Here is a 16,642-nt window from a genome sequence, read left to right as displayed (position 1 = left end):
CTGCTCCCCTAGCCTCTCAGCACAGCTCTAGCCCTCCAGGTAGGGGTGGACCTGAAGGGCTCTTTGCACAGTCAAAGGCAGTAGAGAGCTTCCCCGGAACGGCAGTGGGCAGCAGACCAGAAGCGAAGCAATGGCAGACGGCCTCTGAACGGTGGCTAGTGCCTGCCCTATTAACACTCTCTTGTCTTTTCTCGCCGCAAGCCAGTGTGCACCCTCGTTTTTGAGATTCTGAGGCCCAGAAATCAGGAAGCTCTGCAAGGGCCCCTACAAGGGATCAGCAGCCCTGGGACCAGGTGTCTGGTTGAAGTGTCGTCACTCCTGACCACACTGAAGGACCAATACACTGTCCCTCAATATGGTTTCCAGGGGAATGAAAAAAAAACCTTGAGTGACAAGCTGGGGTGACTTGGTTCCCTTCTCAATCCAAATATTGGGAGTCAGTTTGGTTCATAGGTTAAGCAGACGGGTCTGGAAGGACTCAATGGAAGCGGCTCATTAAGCAGATGCTGCAATAAGTGAATTCCTCTTCCCTGTTAGTGGGACAAACAGTCCTCTTTGCAGCATGAGAAGCCCTGGTCTTTCCCATGGTGTTAGAAAGCGGGGTCCCTTTTTACAGCTGCTTGGGGTTCTTAGAATAACCAACATCTGTGAGTCCTTGCCACTGGCTTTATTTGGTTTTATAGAAATGCAAACTTTGGTAGAAGTAGCCAAGACCAGCTTCCCCTTGCAGGCTTTAATTAGAACAAATCATTTTGTTTGAGTTAAGTAAGAGACTTCAGGCAATAAACTAAGCAGGTGGAGGAGGGAGAAGACATAAAATATATCTCTGCTATTCTGGGCATAGAGGGTGTCCTCAGTAAATGTCTGTTGCCTACCCTTACACCTGAATACCTGTTCTCACTGCAGGAACAAAATTAGAAGTGGTCCAAGAATACGAGAGGTAGAGGATGCAGTGATGGGAGAGATGGACGCAAACGTGAGCTAAGACCTTTTCACTGAGACACATTTGAAATGGGGTCCTTGAGATTAAGGGAAAGTAAGGCAAGATCAGCAAGCTTGGCTCCCTGGCCTCTTTCTCGAGGGGCTGTTGCATCATTTTTTCACATTCCTAGATGATTCAGCCTCCTTCTGCAGCACTTACATGAGTGTAACGTGTGTACTGGGGACATAGTAACGGGTGGGCTGCACACATGATCCCTGTCCCCTGGCCTGCCTCTTCCTGTGTATGGGACTGTGGGCAAATCACCCACTTGCTCTGAGCCTGTATTTTAATCTGCAGGGTGAGACTAATAACCCACTGCACACGGTTATCGTGAAGATTACGTGAGATGGGGTTTATAGAGACCCCACAGCCATGCTTAGCAAGTGTGAGGCACTTGGTAAATGGTGGCTATTCGTTATCATATAGAAAGGAGGATCTTGGGGGTCTTTGGGAGTCAGGATGGGAGACAGTTCCCAGCTCACAGGACCTTCAGTCCTTTGTCAGATGCTAAGTTACAGCACCTCTGTCCCGTAAGAGAAGAGGGGAGGGGGTCCATGCCTGGCTGTTCTGGTGTTGATCCTAGAAGGAAGGGATTGGTGGGGGTCTGGGGTGCGTGGGAGATGCTCCTGGCAAAGAGGCACGAAGGCAGTAACTGCACGCGTCATAGTTGGCGGCACACAGACTGCCAGCTGACCATGAGCTCTGAGATCTACTCACTCTTTTTTTCCTGGTCACCTGTCAGTCCCAATATAGACACATTTTTCTGGACTTGCTGCTTCGAGGTCCCTGGGCCAGGCGGAATGCCACCCCCCACTCTGGATGTGAGCAGAGGCGGGGATTGTTTCCCTAACTGACTATCAGTGTGTGGTTAGGGGAATTTTCCGAATTTTAGAAGTTGGAGTCGGGTGGAGATGGAGAGATGGTCCTCCGGGATGAGATGCCTCTGCCTGGTCTTCCTCAACCTCGTGGTCAGAAACATTCCAGGAAGCGGGCAGGTGTCAGCCTCAGGACACACCTAAGGTGTTTCTCACCCGGCTGCGCGAGGCCAGGCCGTGGAAAACTCGCAGCCAAGAAAGGCCAGGGCGTGCTTGGCAGCAGAATGCAAACACAGCCAGGCCCTGCCTCTGGTCCGTGTACCTGAAATTAGATGTCCTTAAAGATTCTGTATGTGTGGATCTAATTGTATTCTTATTGGTGAGAGCATTACTTTTTATCATTGTGATTAAAATGGGGCTTTGGTCTCAGTCTGCCACTCTCTGGGTGACCCTGGGCTGGTGACCTGAAGCGTTACTTGCCCTGTCTGGAAAATAAGTCACGTTCAATACCCAGCAGGGCTGTTGTGAGGCTTGGATGTGAGATCAGGTGGAGGTGGGCACAGAGCTGGCACATCTGCCTGTGGGGATGTGGTCACCTGGGGCAGGTGAAGGGGTGTGTGGTTATAAAGGGGGATCCCCCAGGCATCTCCCTCAGCCCTGGTCGGATGGCTGCTGTGGAACCAAGGTGGGATTCCTCTCCACAGCGGTGATCTCTGGGTGGCATGATTACAGGTGGGTGTTGTCTCATTCTTGACACCTCTCAGTATTTTCGACACTACTTTACAACATGTGGTATTAGATTGTCAGAGGGTTTGAAATATATGGTTGTTCACATAGCCGGGTTCATGGCACTGGCTGGGTGCTTGGAGGCCGGGGCTGGTGGGCTCGGCATCCTGCCCTTCCTGAAGGCCTTTGATGGTGGGCGGTGGGGGAGGCTCCTGCAGACCCGGCTTTCCCAGTGACTGATTCAGCAGGTGACCACCCTGCTCCCATTCCAGCCTGTCTCGCAGAGTTAGGGGAGACAGAGCTGAAGGCAAGAACAGGCCCTCGTGAACTATTTCAAGGAGAAAAAGTGGCTGAGCATCAGTGTCTCCTGGCCTGGCCATCAGTTCCCAAACTCCACTTCCTGCCATCTCTTCCCCACCCCTGACTGAAGGGCCTGCTTTAGGTATATCATCTGTTCCCCCAACAAACTCCTGACCTGAGTCCAGAACACAAGTCTTTTCCCCTCCAGACGGCCAGGCGTGGTGCACGGGATGGGATGGGGCAGTGATAGAAACCCTGGTGGATTAAGTTGATGTAATTTAGTCTACATATCCTACTTGCAGTTCGTTTCTGATTTCTGGACACACTGATTATAAAACAGGGGTTCAGTAGTAATAAAAATGCCCATTACCTTTGCTGTGCACAGGACCCCGGCCCAGTACAGCCATTCCTCAGCGGCCAGCAGGATCCCATCACCTCTGCCTGAACCACTCAGTGGGCAAGGGCTGGCCATCAAGGCCCCTCTCCGTGAACTTCCAGGAGCATGCCCTGTGTCCTACTTCTGGCTTTCACATCTGTTCTCTGCACCTTCTTGCTGCCTGGTTTCCCAGACTGGCCAGGGCTCAGCAGGCTCCCTTCCCCCAGCCCGAATGTGGGTGGTGCGTCCCCGTGTGCCGCTCCCCACACCCTGCTCCCTAATTGCCTGGTGAGGGGTCTGACTGTTACCATGTCAGCTGTGAGCCCTGTGGGGTTGGGGACTGTCTTGGTGACAGAGTCACTGCTGCTCCCCAGAGCCTGGCACCGTGTGTGGCATAGCAGAGGCTCAAATCATCGAAATGGAATCTAATGGAAATAAAATTTTTGTCTTTGACAAGGCTGCCTGGTAGGACACCAGGTGTAGACTTGGGGGTCTGAAGCACCAGTTGAGCTCTGGGCTAATGAGGGAGTGGAAGCCCTTTATTATGAATATACATAGCTGGTGGTAGTAGGGACCTTCCACAGTGTGCTGGGTGGAGAGTAACAAAAGAGGTTTGTGGGGAAATGATGAGAGAACAGGCGTCTGGATAGAGGCTTTGGCTTTGGAAATGGAGTCCCAGGGTGGGTGAGTATTCCCTGAACAGAAAACGGAGGGGTCACGAGGCACTGGGTTTGGGGTCAACTAGTGGAATGGAGGTGCAGCTGTTGAAACCTAAGCTGGTTTGCTCAAGATGCTCAGTTCCTGGTCCAAAAGGCCAGAAAGAGGCCACCCAGCACCACCAGGCTGAGTGCCTCCGTAGGCACTGGCGTTGTCCTGAAGGAAGTCTCAGCTGCGCCAGATCAGTTCTGAACCCCTCGTGCTGGTCGCGGGGGACTGGGCTGGGAGAGCCACCTCCCAGCAGCCAATGTCAGAAGGGGCCCCCCAGGAACCCTCCCCAGCGTCCCTCCCCTGTGAGGTGGCCTGAGGGGGAGGGGCTGGAGCTAGTGAGGTCAGTCTGGCAGCAGCCTGGACCTCCAGGCTAATGCTGTCACCTCTGACCTGCGGGCTGGCTGCCCCTCTTCTAGATTCAGTTGCTGCGTCTGAGAACTGGGCCTGCACAAACTCCACGCCTCACAAGGCTGTCGGGACGTCCAGGTAGACCCGGCTCCTAAAAAGTAGCCTGGCACATGAAAACTAATGAACTTTAGATTTTTATCCGCACGGTGTATACTTATGTAAGAGGCCCTAACTCCCGCCCAGCGCATTCTTTATTTCCTAGTTTATGAAGTTCTGAGGACAGAAGGCTTTTATCTGTTGAATGAATGAGTGCAGCAAATAGCTGTATTTAGATGCGCATTTTATTTCCGCGCCGATGCCGCCAGCCAATGCTGGCTGCGTCTCGGTTGGGCACAGCGTCCGCCAACGAACCCGCGCCTCCTGAGAACCTGCTGGGCTCGCGGCTCGCGCGCATTCTCACCGCACAGGCGAGAAAGTCAGGCAGCGGCCGCACCTCCGCGCCCGGTCGGCCTGGCGCTGGGGCTGGGGCTCCAGGCCCAGCCGGGCGCGGGCGCAGCCGCGGTCCCCTCCCGCTCGGATCCCTGTCCCGCGAGCACCCCGGTGTCCGCGGCGCCTTCGAGGCGCGGGAGTGAGATGGGGCCGGGGCGGCGGGCTGCGCACTGCCTCCCGACGCCCGGGTCTGGACCCCGGCCCTCCGCCCGAACCGCTCAGCTTCCCCGTCCCCGGCCGCCCGCCCAGGCGCCCGGGGGGCGGGGCGTGGGGAGCGGGGGGCGGGGCGCCAGACGGGCGTGGCCGCGTCCAGCCCGTGCCACCGGCTCGGGCGCCCGCGGGGGTCTCCGGCCCGCCTCCCGCCCACGTGGCTGCGCGGCCTCCCCGCCCCCGGCCCCGCCCCGCCCCGCGCGGGGCCCCGCCGCCGTGGCCACGGGGCGCGCTGCAGCCCCGCCGCGCGGAGCCTGTGCCGGGCGCCGAGGTGAGTGCGGGCGGCCGCCCCGGAGCCCCGCCCCTGCCAGGCCCTCCGCGCCCGGGCACCCCCCCAGCCGGCCTGCCGCGGGACTCCCCCGGGACCCGGGGTGACCCGCCGTCCCCGAGCCGGACCCCCGCCCCGCCGCCAGGCGCCCCCGCTCGCCCGCCCCGAGCAGGCGCTGCGCGATCTGCGGCCCCGGGCACCCGGAGCGCTTTCGGGGGGCAGTGCCACCGCCGGCCCGCGTCGGCCGCAGCTCGCCCTGGGGACCCTGACCTGGGTCCGCGGTAGCTCTCGGGCGAAAGTTCGCGGAGCCACTTCCGCAAGGGGAGGCGCCACCTGTCCCGGGCGCAGCCCCTCTCCCTGGGCGTCTGCCCCCGCCGCCGGCCGCGTCCCCGCAGGACCCCGGCTCCGCGCGCAGGGCGGCGGCGTCTTCCAGACTCTGCGCCGCCCGGGATCCCGAGGTAGGGACGGCCCCAGGGGGCGGAGGTGAATCCCGGTGCCGCAGCCGGAGGCGGGGGAGCGCCTCTGAGCGTGGACGTTGGCCCCGCCGGTGGGAGCCGGTGAACTTGGGTTTTGCCGCGAGGAAGCGCTGCGCTCGCCCTGTCGGCCTCCTCGCGGACCCGAGCGTTGCCGAAACGGAGGGGCTTGTTTGTTCCAAGAGGACTCGTGCCCCATTTCATGCCCGAGGCAGGCTTGCTTCCGGCTCTGGGCAAGGTGTGAGGCCTGCCAAAATGTAGGTGTCTTGAGTGCACCGGTAGAAACTTAGTTTTAAGCATTTCATGCACTGAGAGGATGTAACTGCCTTCTTCCCTAGCTGGGTATGGAGTGGGGAGTTTTGCGGTCTTCGTCTTAGCTGTTGAGCCTTGTGCAAGTTACCGGTGCCTCAGTTTACTCATCTGTAAAATAGGGATATAAGAACACAAACCTTAAGGGGTTGTGTAAGGTTGGATTTCTTAAAATAGTGCCTGGTACAAGGTAAGCTCTACCTGTGTTGGCTGTTGTTATTATGGCTGACATCTGCCAAACAGGCGTGCACAGCCCTAGGTCCCTGGTGAGGGGCTGGGCAGGCTCTTCTGCTCAGGACGTGCATTTTTCACCCAGTAGCTGCAATGTGCCCTTCAGCCCTGAAACACGGACTTGGCGGTAACTTTTCATCTGGTTAACCAGGCTTGTGCAAAATATATCTGAGCGTGAGGTTAGAGGTGACTTTCGTCAAGGACGCACCTGGGAAATGGGATCTCAGACCGTCTTTGGAAGCTCTGGGGTGTGCCTGGATGTTTGCACCGCTGGGATGGAGTGGATAAGGTTTCACCTGAATTCCTTCAGGCCTTGGGCCCCCTGGCAGGCTGACACCCTCTCCTCTCTGTGAGTGTGGGAGTGTACCTAGAGCCCCAGCGCCTGTTCTTGTCCCCTCCCCTCCATTCATTCACCATCAGCATGTTGTCCCCGTCCATCGGTGGGGTCTCCCCGCTGCACCAGGTCAGCTTCTTTGGTGGCTGGTGGTGACCGAGACAGGAGCGGCTCCAGAAAGCTCCCGAAGGCACGAGACGCTTGCAGCTCAGGGGTGCATTTCTGCATGAGCGTTCCCTTTTCATCATATTCTGCAAAGGGCCTGCGGGGAGAGATTCAGGTTCTCACTCCCGTAGGCAGGCACAGAGTCTTGGGGAATCAAGGTGTCAGCTTTACCTCTGCCTGCCCAGTCCCCGAGGTCGAGGTACATACGTGTTCCTTGTGTCTTTGCCCAAAGCCCACCTTTCAGTGGAAAATCCGGGTCTGCAGTGACTTGAGAAAATCTGATAAAGAAATCAACTGGGAAGAGGAGGAGGCAGGCCATGGGGGTAGGACTGCTGGGACGGGCGCAGCACGTGAAAGTTTAAGCTCAGGTTGTCTGGAGACTTCTCAGAGCCTTTGCACATTCTCTTCTTTCTGCGGGGCACACCGTTCCACCATTTCTTCACACATCTGGCACTATCTTGCCCTTTAGCTCAGATGTCTTCTCTGCAGAGAAGGTTGCCCTGACCACTGCCCAGAGCAGCCCCTTCCTCTACCAGTTTCTGCCACATTCCCCCATTGTATTTTCTTTGTGGAGCTTACACGAAGTAGTCTTTCTCCTGCGTCTATGGGCTTATTGCCTCCAGCACCCCCAGGAGAGTGTAGACTCCAAGGGGCAGAGGGGCCACCCTGTCCACCCCTGAGCTCTGGCTCCTGGCGTGCAGTGGATGCTCAGGAAGTGTCCCTGGGTGGCGGGATGGATAAGCACCCACTGAGTGAGGGCAGGGGAGGCCGGGGAGCTTTAAGTTGGGAGCCCCAGGGTAGCAGTGACCTTTAAAAAGTTCACATAGTTCAGCCCCATGGTTTAAACCACTGCCACAGTGTCTCTACCTAGTTGCTTAACCTGACTTTGAATCCTCCAGAAACGGGGAACTCATTGCCTCCTGAGACAGCTCTTTCCACCAGAGGAAAGATGTGGGGTGCAGAGACTCAGATATAGTCCCTGTGCCCCCTCTGTTGGGGACGAGATGTGGCCTCCTGGCTTCTGCCTGCTGCCACCCACGTCCTGGTCTGTTTGTGTCCGCCCCATCCTTGGGCCACTGCTGGCATTATAACCCTGCACATGGAAGACCTGCCTCACCCACCTGCCCTGGCCGTGGCTCCTTGCTCTTTTGTGTCACTTGGTTATATCCACCTCATCACCTAGAGGGACCCACCTAGAGGGGGAGGACTTAAGAGGGCTTTGATGGAAAACATGGAAGGGTGAAAATGTATTGGATTGGGGACCAGGAGATGCCTGCTGTCCCTTATCTCCATTGATTGGTTGATCAGTTGATCTTTTGATTTTATTTAACATGGCACAAAGGAGGCAAGGGGGCTTCTTGGATAAAGTGACATCTAAGAAGGTACAGAGAGAGAGGGTCACACGTCACCCCTCTTAGATGGGGGGTTGGGATGGAAGGAGAGGGAACAGCATGTGCGAACGTCCAGGTAAAGTTACCAGCACTTGGATGATGTGAGGTTCTCGTTGGTTCTCGTTGGTTGTAGGTGTGTGTGTGTGTGTGTGTGTGTGTGTGTGTGTGTGTGTGTGTGTGTGTGTGTGTGTGTGTGTGTGGAGTGCATGAACATGAACATACAGTGCAGAAGGAACTGACATAGCAGCCTCAATAAAGGCCAGCAATAAAGTGGCTGGGCCTGTGTGCCTGGGCTCTATCAGGTATCCCGTCTCCTCTCCAGGCAGCCTGAGGCCCAGGCCCTCTTAGTGTCTCCATGTGCCAGACCAGGAGCTTGAGCTGTGGAGTGACGAACAGCTCGCCAACTCTGTGTCTTCCTGGGGCTCTGCTCAGTTGTGCAGGGAGACATGCAGGTGGGGAGGCTTCTCAGACGAGTCGCTCAGGGGTGGGGGAGAGACGGGTGTGCTTCCGTCTGTCCGATGGGTCTCTCCGGTGCACATCCCTGTGGAATGCCAGCTTAGGGAGGGGGAAGGGGCTGCTCCCATCAGCCGCTCAGTCGCCCACACAGAGGACTTGCTGGGATGTTCGGTGGGTGCCCCAGGGTCTCTGGTGGCTACCGAACAACGAGGCCAGAGACCATTGCCTCATTTCCCAGGTGTCTCCTGACCGTTCCAGGGTGGACCCTCAGGTCAGAGCAAAGCTGGACACGGGGCCCACGGCAAAACCTGAAAGCTCCAGAAACAGAGGCTGAGGCCTTGGCCGGAGTTGGAGGCCAGAGGAGGCAGTTTGGTTCCTTGCCAGGCTTGGCTAAAGACCCAGCTAGCTGGTTGATAGGGGTCCAGCTTGCCTCCTTGTCCCGGTACCCCACCTCCACTTCTAGCAGCAAATGGCAAGTTTATAGATCTGGATTTGCTGTTCCTGCGGGTGGAACCCCCAAGGCCTAAATTCCTCTCCAACTCTGAGTTTGTTAATATTTTCCTGGAAGCTGTAGTGGTCCGGAGCGGTGGCCGGCCTCGGAGCTGATCGAAGTGCCTGGAGTGTGCGGGAGGGGTGGTTGGGGTCCTTGTTCAGTCTCAGCTCCAGCGTTCCTCATAGAGTGACCTTGGGCCAGGGGCCTAACCTCTCCAAGCCTCAGGCGCCTGATCTGTAAATGGGGAGAGTGCTTGGCTGTACTGTACAGGTTGGTTGTGAGCATGAAGGGACGAGAAACGGGCAGGGTGCCTCTCCCTGTCACAGCCCGCATGCGGGAAGGGCCGGCTGCGGTCACTCTGGTGACTGGACTGGCCCCAGTCACTGGCCAGGGATGGCTGCGTTATGCTCCTAAAGGTGTGCTGGCAGTTTGTCATTCAGGTGAGGGGTGCTATCCTTTCTGGAGACGATATTATTAGGAGCGAAACCGGGGCGTGGAGGAGGGGGGCGTCAGTTCACTGCGAGACAGAGGCCGGGGGAAAGGCTGCTGCGACTTCCTGCCCAGCCACTTGCAGGGTCCTCCTGCGCTGGCCCCCAGCCCCCTGCCCGGGAACCTGGCTGCTGCGGGGACTGTTCTGGTTCACCTGCACCACACCCTGCCCAGGTCCCTGTTGGACCCGCTCGCGGAGCGGAACCCACAGCCCCCCAAGCACCCCATCCACAGCTGCCTCCACAGCTTCGCTTCCGCTCTTCCCACTCCTTGGAATTCTCTTTCCCTCTTGTCCACTTCCAGAACTGCCCACACTGCCCACCTCTGCTGGCCTCTTCCCCTCCTTTTGGCTAGAAAAAGAAATGTCTTTTGCACAAGAAATGCTGATTATTTTCTTAATATACACAAAAGCAAACAAATCAGAAGTTGTAGGGTAAAAAAAAAATTCTCCCTCCCTGATCCCAGGCTTGCTTCCAGAAAGAACATTTATGATCAGCTGGCTGTATATTTTTCTTTTTCTGTATATGTTTTACATACAGGTGTGTGTACCTGTGAAAATCTTTAAAAACCAACATAATGGGCTCATTTTGTATGTATTGTTCTTCCAGTCATTTTTTTCTGCTGAGTCCTATTTCCAGGAACGCTTTCTCTGTCCAGATGCGTCTCTTTTCTTTGTGGCCCCTTCCCTGGCTCCCTCCTTTAGGGAAGGGTGTACAGGTTTGTGTGGACATATGTTGTCACTCCTCTTGGGTATATACCTAAGCGGTGGGATTGTAGGTCATGTGGAAACTCCTGTGTTGAATTTTTGGAAGAACTGCCCAGCTGTTTTCCACAGTGGCTGCACCATTTTGCATCCCCACCAGCAGTGTATGACGTTTCAGTTTCTGCACATCTTCGTCAGCACTTGGTATCATCTGTCTTTTATTTTTTCCTACCCTAGTGCGTGTGAAGTGGTATCTCATTGTGGGTTTGATTTTCATTTCCCTAATGGCTGAAGGTGTTGCATATCTTTTTTTCTTTTTTTTTTACTTTTTTTTAAGAGCAATTTTAGGCTTATAATAAAATTGAGAAGAAGGTACTGAGATTTCCCACATACCTCCTGTCCCCACGCATGCATAGTCTTCCCAGTGATTGGCATCATCACCAAAGTGGTATGTTTGTTACCGAGGACGAACCTACATGGGCACATCGTTGTCATCCAAAGTCTACAGTTTACATTAGGATTCACTCTTGGTGTTGTATTTTCTCTGGGTTTGGACAAATGCATAATGACATGTACCCGTCATTGTCAATATCATAAGAGTGTTTCCACTGTGCTAAAAATCTGTGTGTTCCTCACACACATCTCTACCACCGTCCACGACGCCTACTGATCTTATTGTCTTCATAGTTTTGCCTTTTCCAGATGTCATATAATTGGAATCACACAGTATGTAGCCTCCTAAGATTGACTTCTTTCACTTAGTCATATGCACGTAAGGTTCCTTCATGTCTTTTCATAGCTTGGCAGTTCATTTCTTTTCAGCACCAAATAGTATTTCATTGTCAGGATGTACCACAGTGTATTTACTCATTTAGCTACTGAAGGACATCTTGGTTGTTTCCAAGTTTTGGCAGTTATAAATAAAGCTCTTATAAACAGCTCTGTGCAGCTTTTTGTGTGGGCACAAGTTATTAACTCCTTTGTGTAAATACCAAGGAGCGCCAGTTACTGGGTTGTATGGTAAAAGTATGTTTCGTTAACCCACCAAAATGTCTCTCAAAGTACCCTGTACCGTTTTGCATTCCCACGAGACAATGTGTGAGAGCTTCTGTGGCCCCACACCCTTGCCAGCTTTTGGTAATTGTCAGCGCTCTGGATTTTGGGCATTCAGATAGGTGTGTAGTGGTGTCCTCACTGTTGTTTTAATTTGTATCACTCCTGGGTATGTACCCCATATGATGGGGAGCATTTTTTCATATGCTTACTTTCCATTTGTGTATATCTTTGAGACGTTAGAGTCTCTGGCCCATTTTTAATTCACGTTGTTAGTTTTCTTATTGAGTTTTAAGAGTTCTTTGTATATTTTGAAAAACAATCCTTTATCAAATGTGCCTTTTGCAAATATTTTATCCCAGTCTGTGGCTTGTCTCCTAGTTCTCTTGGTATATTGTCTATTGCAGAGCAGAAGTTTCTATTTTAATGAAGTCCAGCTTTTTCTTTCTTTCATGGGTTGTGTTTTTGGTGTTGTATCTAGAAAAGCATAACCAGTACCCAAGGTCATCTAAGTTTTCTCCTATGTTATCTTCTAGGAGTTTTATAGTTTAACATTTTACATTTAAGTCTATAATCCATTTTGAGTAATTTTTTGTAAAGGGTGGACATCTGTATCAAGATTGATTTTTTTTTTTTTTCCATGTGGGTGTCCACTTATCCCAGCACCATATTTTGAAAAGAATTTCTTGGCCCTGTTGTATTGCCTTCGCTCCTTTGTCAGAGATCAGTTGACTGTATTTATGTGGGTCTATTTCTGGGCCCTCTATTCCCTTCCATTGATCTATTTGTTTGTTCTTTTGGCAATACTGCACTGTCCTAATTACTGTAGCTTTGTAAACATCTTGAAGTCAGGTAGTGTCAGCCTTCCCCCTCTGTTCTTCCTCAAGGTTGTGTTGGTTATTGGTCATTTGTAGATCTTCCTTGGAGAAATGTCTTTTTAGATCTTTTACCCATTTTAAAAATAGGATTGTCTTTTTTTTTTATTAAGTTGTAAGGGTTCATTACATATTCTAGATTCAGTCCTTGGGCAGACACGTGATTTTCCAATGTGTCCTCCCATTCTATAGGCTGTCTTTTCACTTTCTTGGTGTCCTTTGAAGGACAAGGTTTTAATTTTGGTGAAGTAGAGTTTATCTGTTTAGCTTATGTTGCTTGTGCTTTGGAGTCATACCTAACAAACTTTAGCTTAATCCCAGGCCAGGAAGATTTATGCCTAAGTTCTCTTCTTAGAATTTAAGTTCTTTGAAGTTTTCTTCTACAAAGTTTTAGCTCCTTAGTTTAGGTCTTTGATCCATTTTGAGTTCATTTTTCTGTGTGGTATAAGGTAGAGGTACAACTTCATTCTTTTGCATGTGGATATGTGGATATTCTTATTGTTCTAGCACCACTTATGGAAAAGACTATTGTTCCCCTTTAATTGTCTTGACGTCCTTAGTGAAAATGAGTTGGCCTTTAATGTGTTTATTTCTGCACTGTCAGTTCTGTTCCTTTGATCCGGATGTCTGTCCTTACGCCAGTACCACTGCCTGTACTGTATTGATTACTGTAGCTTTGTAGTAACTTTTGAAATTGAGAAGTGTGAGTCCTCTACTTTGTCCTTTTTCATGATTGTTTTGGCTGTTCTGGGTCTCCATATGAATTTTAGGATCAGCTTGTCAATTTCTGCAAAAAAGGCAGTTGAGATTTTGATAGGGGCTGTGGTGAATCTGAAGGTCAGAGGGGAGTTTTGCCATCTTAGTAACATAGGGTCCAAATCCTAATGCCTCCCTCCCGGCTCCCCTAGTCATTGAGTCTGCCGGGCGGACACTCCAGAGACCCATTCTTCAAGCTGCAAAGACAGAAATCCAGGGACATCAGCATCTCTTTTTCCTGTTGAAGAAAATGATACAGTACAGGGTAGTGTGTGATCTAAGGCTGGAGACCTTGGATAATACATTTAACTCCTGACTTTGTGAAATGGGAGTGCATCTGGCAGGTCTGGCTCCCCTTGACTTTGAGGGTGTGATGGGGATCCCTAGAGATCCTCCCATCCTCCCCTGCCTCCATGGTTGGGAAGGGAGAGCCCTGCAGGCACCAGGGAGCCGTGGAGGGTATCAGAGTGAGGCTGCATTTTAACTTGTTTTACCTTTGGGGAAAAGAGGTAGGGTTTCATTTAAGAAAAGGATTCTGCTGCTAAAGCAATTTTTGCCCAACACCCCCACTGCCCTCCGCCCTGCCCCAGTTCACTGGCATCATAATTTGAAGGATGGAATGAAAATAAGAAAGGAACACTATCACATATTAAGAGATTAGTTTACACCCTTGCATGCGCTTATGCGTTCCAGATGCAGTGCTTCGGCACAAGTCCAAGATGGTGTTCTCGTGGGAGAAGAAACCAGAAGTGAACCATCTCCACATACATCGACAGGGACCTGGTTTTCTAAACTTAAGGAACAACCTGGCGAGCTGGTTTGGAAGCTGCAAATCCACTCCGCCCCCGCGGCTCTCCCCTGGGGTGGGAGCTCCATTTTAACAGAACAGTGCTAAATGTGTGTGTGCAAGAGACTGGAGTTGTTTTTCACTGTTGTTTCAGACAAGCAATTCTGAAAGCCCAGATTCATTTGGGCTGGGTTTTGAGTGTGTTCTGGGGAAGAAAAAGCTATATGTGGTAGAAGTTGTCTCGAGATCTTCAGAATCGACCTTCTTTGGCTCAGCAGTTTCCCTTCACTAAGCTGTCAGTGTTCTAACAGGCAGTTCGTAGCGATTTTATTTCCATTCTTTAATGAGGGGTGTGAGTGCATGCTTGTGCACATGGGAAGTTAGGGGAAAAACATGGTGATATAACCCGCCCCCAAACAAGGGAGCTGCCGCAGAGCTGAGGTGCAGCTGGGCTGACCTTCTGTGACCTCTCTGTGTGACACGTCTCCCAGGGGGCTGAGCGGCCTGTGTCCAGCAGGGCTTTAATTTTGCTAAAGCCCTGTGCAGTCCTGCAAACTCAACTGGTTTACTTAACACGTCACTCGCATTTCATGTGTTCTGGGCTGGGCGGGGCCTCAGTAATCCCTGGCCAGCCCTGTGAGTCAGAAAACATTTAAACGACCGCTGAGTCCTTTGAGGCGAGAGAGTCGGCCAGTTAATTTAGGGGGGTTGGGTGACTGGCTACCCGCAGTACACGACATCGTTGATATGTTTCGCTTCCTCGGAGCTTTTTCTTTCCATGGCTTCCAGGACACCTGGCTCCCCCGGTCCTGTTCCCACAGCTCGGTTAATGGCGGCTCTGTGCCTCGGAGTGCTCAGGACCAGGCCTCCGGTGTCACCTTTGAGTCCTGTGGCCCTCTTCCCCGCACTTCTCAGGAGACCCCAGCGTGACTCCTTTTAAAGTGCACCTTGAACGTCGCCCTTGCTCACCAGTCTTGCTGCTTCTGCCCTCGTCCGAGCCTCTCTCCCCACTTTCCTGGAATGACGTGGTGGTCTCTCCGCTGGCCCCCCAGTCTCTGTCCTGACCATCTTCCAGCTTGTCTCAGTTCAAAGCCAGAGGGATCCTTTTAACGGGGCGGGCAGATCACCACCCCTCTGCTCAGAGCCTCAGAGGGCTCTCACAGCGAGAGCTGAAGTCCTGACAGTGGCCAGCAAGCCCCTCGTGCTCTGGCCTTGATTCCCCTCTCCCACCTTGGTCTGGCTTTCCCCACTTTACCCACCGGCAGCCTCAATGCTGTCCTGTGATCAGGCACCTCAGGGCCTTTGCACTGGCTGTTCGCCTGCCCCGAATGCTCTTCCCCTGGGGCTGGTGGACCTCAGTCCCCCACTGCCTGCGGCCTTCACTCAGATGTCCCCTTCTCCGCCACGGCCCCGAGGCCCCCGTCTGCCTTCCTCAGCTCGCTTCTCCCCATCACCCGTGTCCCTATCCAGTGCAGGGTATATTTTGCTTATTCATCTTGTTTGATGTCTGCCTCCCCTACTAGAATGTAAATTCCATGAGGGCAGGAGGTTTTCTTGTTTTCCCCTGCTGTATCCCTAGCACCTCCCCTGGCTCCAAGCGGACACTCTGTTAATATCTGTTGAACCAATGAAGGGAAGCTTGGGAAATAGAGACAAAAAACTTTTTAGGATTCCCCCATTATGACATACCTCCTGCCTGCATTTTTGCTTCCGTGTGAATTGTTCACATAAGTGTGTGTGTGCCCTGTTTTTTCCCACTGGACATTCCTGTAAAAGCGTTTTTTTTTTTAAGTCTCTGTATAAAAATCATGATCATTACTGTCAAGCAGCTACGTGACGTCTCCCTGAGTGGAGGCAGTGGCTTTATTCGACCTCGTTCTGCTCAGTACTCCCGGGGGCTTCCAGTTCGTGCTTTTGGAGATTACCCCGAAGTGGGTGTCTGTTGGGCACTTGCCCGCCTCCCTTCCTGTCTGCCAGGTGTGGGTGGAGCCTGTGGCCCAGGCTGGGCCTGTCCTGGTTCCTCACCCTGGGGCTGTGGGGGCCGGTCCAGGCCTGTATGCAGGCCCAGCCAGGCTGGGCTGGGGGCTGCCTCTTGGCCCCCCTAACTTGCTCAGAAGGGGCAGTAAAGATGCCTGGAGGCACCCAGGTGCTGGCAGTCAGGATGGGGCCGCAGAGAGTGGAGCGGCCACCCCATGAGGGGAGGGTTGGCTGCATCGTTTTGGATGCAGTCACCTGAGCTGCCGGCATCCTTCCGGAAGTCCCCCCTTTCACCGGCCTGGATGGAGTTGCCTGGCTCACTAGTGGCTAGGAGTGAGTCTACACTAATCCAGCCCCTCCCTGCCACATTCCCCTTTTCAAGTTATGCCTCAGCCCAGAGCAAGCAGTGACGTTAAAGACCGAAGGAAGGCACTGTTCAGGCAGAGAACGCACATGGCAGAGCAGCTGGATTTCTTTGTTACGACTGCAGAAATGGTGTACGAGCATCATCTGCCTGGGTTCAGATGCTGACGCGGCCGTCAGACAGGGCTGGCCTCAGTTTCTTTGTCTGTAAAATGGGGATGAGAATGATCACACCCTGAGTTGTTCTGAGGACTAATTGAGGCAAGGCACAGTAAGTCCTTAGAACAGTGTGAAAGAGCACTCACTACTGACTAGCTCTGGCGGCTGCGGTGTTATGACGCCAGATTCTTAAAAGCATGAGAGGGGTTAAACATAGAACCATCATATGACTCAGCAGCCCCACTCCTGGGTATGTACCCCAAAGAATCAAAAGCAGGGACTCAGCGATACTTGCACACCTATGCCCAAAACAGCATTATTCATAATAGCTGAAAGGTGGAACAACGCAAGTGCACACTGGCAGATGAATGGTTAGACAAAATGTGGTATATCCACACGATGGAAT

General features: G+C 52.9%; 1 protein-coding gene across 2 annotated transcripts in view; it reads left to right on the top strand.

The window, feature by feature from the left end:
- The first annotated feature begins 4,904 nt into the window (after positions 1-4,904).
- The window catches only part of ARHGEF3 (Rho guanine nucleotide exchange factor 3), a 245,248-nt gene continuing 233,510 nt past the window's right edge, over positions 4,905-16,642 (top strand). Inside the window, exon 1 of one of the 2 annotated variants that reach the window (XM_037019264.2) lies at positions 4,905-5,225. The gene's annotated coding sequence lies outside the window, so the exon portion shown is untranslated. Of the gene's footprint in view, positions 5,226-5,511; positions 5,681-16,642 lie in introns of those variants that run through there. The other variant, XM_037019266.2, reaches the window with a different exon arrangement.

The sequence above is a fragment of the Manis javanica genome, chromosome 3 (genome assembly GCF_040802235.1).
Source record: "Manis javanica isolate MJ-LG chromosome 3, MJ_LKY, whole genome shotgun sequence".
Lineage (NCBI taxonomy): Eukaryota > Metazoa > Chordata > Mammalia > Pholidota > Manidae > Manis > Manis javanica.
The sequence above is the reverse complement of the archived record's forward strand: the minus strand, read 5'-3'. Positions and strand labels throughout refer to the sequence as shown.